Raw genomic sequence first — 6,456 nt, forward strand, 5'->3', positions numbered from 1 at the left:
AGAATTTATAGAAAATTTTCTATAAAAAGAGAATTTATAGAAAATTTTCTATAAAAAGAGAATTTATAGAAAATTTTCTATAAAAAGAGAATTTATAGAAAATTTTCTGTAAAAAGAGAATTTATAGAAAATTTTCTGTAAAAAGAGAATTTATAGAAAATTTTCTATAAAAAGAGAATTTATAGAAAATTTTCTATAAAAAGAGAATTTATAGAAAATTTTCTATAAAAAGAGAATTTATAGAAAATTTTCTATAAAAAGAGAATTTATAGAAAATTTTCTATAAAAAGAGAATTTATAGAAAATTTTCTATAAAAAGAGAATTTATAGAAAATTTTCTATAAAAAGAGAATTTATAGAAAATTTTCTATAAAAAGAGAATTTATAGAAAATTTTCTATAAAAAGAGAATTTATAGAAAATTTTCTATAAAAAGAGAATTTATAGATAATTTTCTGTAAAAAGAGAATTTATAGAAAATCTTCTATAAAAAGAGAATTATAAAAAATTTTCTATAAAAAGAGAATTTATAGAAAATTTTCTATAAAAAGAGAATTTATAGAAAATTTTCTATAAAAAGAGAATTTATAGAAAATTTTCTATAAAAAGAGAACTAATAAAAAAATGTCTATATAAAAAAGAATTTATAAAAAATTTTCTATAAAAAGATAATTAATAAAAAAATTATATAAAAAGTGTATTTATCGATAATTGTTAAAAAAGAGAACTTTTTCTATAAAAAGAAAATTTATTAAACATTTTCTATGAAAACAAAACATACACAAAATGTCCCAAAGCCCATATCTTATAAAAAACACTAAAAAATCCTCTTTTTCAACTTTAAATACATATTTTAATGAAAAAGATCTCTTTATATTTCTGCTTAAATTTGTCTCCTTTAGTTACGCCGGTCGTACTGAATTACCTGATAATCTCAAGGTATTATTTCGTACGGTAGCCATGATGGTACCTGATTATGCAATGATTGGTGAAATTACTCTCTACTCGAATGGTTTTTACGAGGCACGTCAATTGTCGCAGAAAATCGTTCAGGCGTATAAATTGTGTTCGGAACAGTTGTCATCACAATCTCACTATGATTATGGTAAGTATTACTACTACTACATGTACTAGTATATGGAAGGGTGACCTTAGTTTTTAAAATAATATAACAACAACAAAAAAAACAAATAAACGTAGTAACTATGTACTAACTGTTAGGGACTTAATAAAATAAATAGAGTATTAAACAATCTCACTGTCAAAAAATGAACAAATTATACGAAAACAGAATTTTAAAAGATTTTGGGATTTTCTTAAAGATATACTGCAAGAAAATGTGGTCAAAAAGTTGATAAAAGTTAATATTTACAGCATAAGTTTAGTTATTTATCTACTTAATGAAGTTAAAAGCAATTTCAGGTGATAGAAATGTAATGGTAAAATAAAAATGTAAATTTTTCAAAAATTTTCTGTAAAAAATAAAACTTAACAAAAATATTCAAAAATTAGAAAATTTAGAATTTATGTAACATTTTCTATAAAAAGAGAATTTATGAACAATTTTCCATAGAACGAAAATGTATTAATTTTTTTTGTATAAAATTAAAATTAATCATAAATTTCCTATAAATAAATTTTTCATGGAAAATTACAAAAAAATTATCCTCTAGACAGAAACATTAATACGTAAGTATTTATTTATATAAAAGTGATATGAGACGAATATAAATATAAACTTGAGAAAACAAGCATCCACAATAAATTAAATCTTTTGATTATAATTCTGTTTTATGATATTTTTTGTATGCAAAAGCAAAAAAAAATTGTATGTGTAAATGTTGTTATAATTATGTTAATAAAACTTTTATAATGATATTTTATGTAAAAATATTCAATACGCTGTCGTTACGCTCAATATGTATCTTGTTCTTTAACTTTTTTTGTTATAATTTTCGTTGTCTTTAGCTACATTTTTTGTTTTTGTATTTTGTTCTTTAACTTTAAGGTATGCGTGCCGTAAAATCTGTGCTGTTGGCTTCAGCATCATTGCGTCGCATGTACCAAAGTTTGCCCGAAGCACAAATTGTTTTACGCGCCATTGTTGATGTAAATTTACCGAAATTCTTGGAACAAGATGTTTCATTATTTGTTGGCATTTACACGGATCTCTTTCCCGGCACCGAATTGCCAATGGTAAGTTATTTATTTATGTATGTCTTCAGTGTACTTTTAAACATATTTCTTTTTTTACTTTTATACATTTATTTTGTTGTTTAATTTTTGCCTTTTTGTTAAAGCGAAAAAATTGTTTATGAATATTTAATATTATTTTACAAATATGAAAATAATTTAGCTCAGGAAATTTATTTAGAAAAACAAATATGACACTTTTAATGGATGTTAAGAGCAGCCAAAAAAAGATGTCTTTAATTTGAATTTCTAAATTGTTTCGATGGAAATTAAAAGATATGTACAGCAGGGCCTTCATATACATACATATGAAGGTATAATGTTAAAAGAAGAAAATTGTTGATATCCTTGCCAAAAATTGAAATGAACCGAAAAATTTGTTTGTTGTTGTTTTAGAAAGCACAAAATCAAGAGCTAGATAGCTAGATGGGTAGATAAATAGGTAGATAGATAGATAGATAGATAGATAGATAGATAGATAGATAGATAGATAGATAGATAGATAGATAGATAGATAGATAGATAGATAGATAGATAGATAGATAGATAGATAGATAGATAGATAGATAGATAGATAGATAGATAGATAGATAGATAGATAGATAGATAGATAGATAGATAGATAGATAGATAGATAGATAGATAGATAGATAGATAGATAGATAGATAGATAGATAAATAGAGGGAGAGAGGGCATGCTCCAGTAAGTGATTCTAAAACAATTGATATTCTTTAGATGACTATTGCTCTATTATTTTGGTGTCTTACAAACATTTGCACATAAAACCCACCACCAATGTGTTAGTGTACGGTATAAATATACTTAAATTCTTCTTAAAAGTATTTCCATCAATATTCTAATGAACATTTTACGCAGCTCTAAACAACCAACAATAAGAAAACTTATTACTAAACAAAATGGAAATTAATGAGACCTTCAGCTTAACCAATAGAAAAAATTTTAAATTTTCTTTCATTTTATAGCCATCTCGTGAGGATATAATGAAATGGTTAATTAAAATATTAAACGAAAGAAATCTTCAGGCTACACCATGGTTTGTGGAGAAAATTTTACAAATATATGAAATGTTGTTGGTAAGGCATGGTCTTATGGTAGTGGGAGGTCCCATGGGTGGTAAAACTACAGCATGGCAGGTGGGTTATAAAATTAAATATGATTTATGCATACTTTTCTAAAGTAAATTTTAATAGGTATTAGCTCAGTGCTTGCGTTATGTGTCCGCCGATGAAGAGGCCACTTTGAGGGAGTATCCAACCAACTATCGCATTATTAATCCTAAAGCTATAACCATGGGACAATTATATGGACGCTTTGATCCTGTCTCGCACGAATGGTATGATGGTGTATTGGCTAAAACATTTCGAGAGTTCGCGAACGGTTCGCAAAAAGAACGTTTCTGGATTTTCTTTGATGGTCCTGTAGATGCAGTGTGGATTGAAAATTTAAATACCGTTTTGGATGACAATAAGAAATTATGTTTAATGTCGGGTGAAATTATTACCATGACAAAGCTGATGAATATGATGTTTGAACCGGCTGACCTGGAACAGGCCTCACCAGCTACTGTCTCCCGATGTGGCATGATCTATATGGAACCCTCCCAGCTAGGTTGGCATGCTTTACATCAGAGCTTCGTGAATGTTCTGCAAAATACAGTGGGTTTGAATGATATCTATATGACGCTGTTTGAAGAGATGGTGCAATGGTTGGTGCCGGCGGCTTTGGATTTATTACCAGAGTGTAATAAAATGGTGGAAACTTCTCCGATTCATCAGTATCAGGTAATAAAGGGAGAGGAATTGTAGTGAAAGAGAAATATTTGAAAAAATTTTTTTGTAGATGTTTTCCCGCTTCTTTTTACATTTCCTGGACAAACACAAAGTATTCAATCAAGTATGGTTCCAACAAATGTTTTTATTCTGCTATGCTTGGGCTTTTTGTTCACATTTGCAAGGTTAGTACAGAATTCAACTAACTAGCTAACTAACTAACTAACTGAATGACTAACTTGTTAACAAACTACCTAACTAACTAATCTTGATACTTTCCATTCAACATAAAGTCAAAGGTATCAAACGTTTCGATGCTCTGCTTCGCAAGATCTTATATGGAGCCAATGAGGACTATCCCAAACCAAAATATTTCTCACTCAATCGAGGTCAAATGTTTCCGGAAAAACTTTCCTTCATGGATTATCGTTTCGATGAACAAGAAAATTGGTGGACTTGGCAAAAATCCACCGAAGATCCTTCAGTAATAGCCTCTTTCCCTGAAGGTGCTCAAATAAGTGAACTTATAGTACCCACCAATGAGTCAGGTTATCTAACCTATTGGCAAGAGTTTTGTATAGCAAAATCATATCCCATGATGGTGATCGGTCCCACAGGGACTGGTAAAAGTGCTATACTCACAAGTAATCTATTAGCAATGCCAAAATCAGCCAATTTAATAAATATAGTCAACTTTTCGGCAAGAACGACAGCTCAATTAGTGCAAGAGACGATAATGTCGAAATTGGATCGAAGAAGAAAAGGAGTTTATGGTCCGCCACTGGGAAAAAAGGTTGTCTAGAAATGGTAGTTAAAAAGTTTATTACTATAATAATTTAATATTTCTTAAAGTGTCTGGTATTTTGTGATGACATTGCCATGCCTAGCAAGGACACTTATGGCTCTCAGCCTCCATTGGAATTGGTGCGACAATGGTTGGATCATGGTTACTGGTCAGATTTAACCGATACCACTAAAATTGAATTAATTGATATGGTAAGTTGGCGATAATTCAAAAAAAAACCACACAGAAATGCGCAAATCAATTTTCATAACTGCATTTGCAAAAATAAAAAACTGTTTGTTACATAATTTGCTTTAATACATTAGGAAATTTTCCATGTTACTTCTAACATTTTACTAATTCTTAATTTTAGTGCTTTTTAGGTGCAATGGGTATGCCGGGCGGTAGTAATTTTATTTTTCCACGTCTTTATCGTCATTCATTCGTTGTGGGTGTTGATTCATTTGAAGATGCTACAATAATCAAAATATTTACAGCCATCGGTGATTGGCATTTTGCCAAGGGCTATCCAGATAAAGTGACCCTACTATCAAGAGTAAGTAATTTGGAATTATAAACATGTTTTTAAATACCCTGCCATTTGGAACTTATAGCCAACACTTTAACATTTTTAGTGCATTAAATAAACTTTACTTTTCTACTTATATTACATTATAAAATTCCCAAACAGTTTATGTTTATTTTAAAATAAACATTCAACAAAGTAAGAATCGGCGAGCCGACAAAGTTTGAATTAACATCCGGTTTGCAAAATATAACCAATTGTATTGCATTACTGGCATTTCGACTAGTTTCACCTAAACCGAAAACATCATTCCCCTCAATATACCAAAACCGTTGAAGTACAAAACTTGAAATAATGACCACTACTATAGATAATTAAGCTCAGCGCATTCATACACGGATGTCTTAAAATGTGAACGGATATTATTTCCACAATATCTCCAGTAAATACTACTACCCTCCAATATTATATTGCTGCTCTAAAACAATACAACGAAAATAAAATTTAAACAAAAAAAATTAACAGACACCCTGACAGACAGATTATTATATTAAGACCAGTGAGCACACAACAGACTTTGTTAAATTGTGGCAAAAAGTAAACATCATTATGGAGACATGTTTTAAACGGAAGAATGAATTTATAACTTATAGAAATGTGAATTGCGTAGGCGTCTATTTGTTTGTATGAATTTTAAACCAATTTTGGTTTGTTAATTTTTTCAGTTTGCATACTGCAACAATAGTTGCCCACAATAATAAAAATTGAAATTGCGCATTTTATAACTCAATTTAAAAATGTCAAGTCTTGTTTGATGTAAATGTGTATTTAAACACAAAAGACGCAAATACATAAATAAAAAACATACATAGAGAGTCCGATAGTTCCGAAGGCGTTTTACGATATTTCTGTTTCATTGTTCAAATACTATCCTAAAGATGAAACTAAAGTCTGGAATGTATACTGCACAAAAATTCAGAATACAGATTCAAACTATGTACTGGACTATAGACTAGAATATAGACTAGACTATAGACTAGACTATAGACTAGACAATAGACTAGACTATAGACTAGACTATAGACTAGACTATACACTAGACTATACACTAGACTATAGACTAGACTATAGACTAGACTATAGACTAGACTATAGACTAGACT

The 6,456-nt window shown here is 29.1% G+C and overlaps 1 protein-coding gene across 1 annotated transcript in view; it reads right to left on the reverse strand.

Annotated features, from left to right (window-relative positions):
- LOC111680397 (dynein axonemal heavy chain 3) overlaps positions 1-6,456 on the reverse strand; it is a 110,243-nt gene that overhangs the window by 44,506 nt on the left and 59,281 nt on the right. The window lies entirely within an intron of this gene.

The sequence above is a fragment of the Lucilia cuprina genome, chromosome 5, assembly GCF_022045245.1.
Source record: "Lucilia cuprina isolate Lc7/37 chromosome 5, ASM2204524v1, whole genome shotgun sequence".
NCBI classification, from domain to species: Eukaryota; Metazoa; Arthropoda; class Insecta; order Diptera; family Calliphoridae; genus Lucilia; species Lucilia cuprina.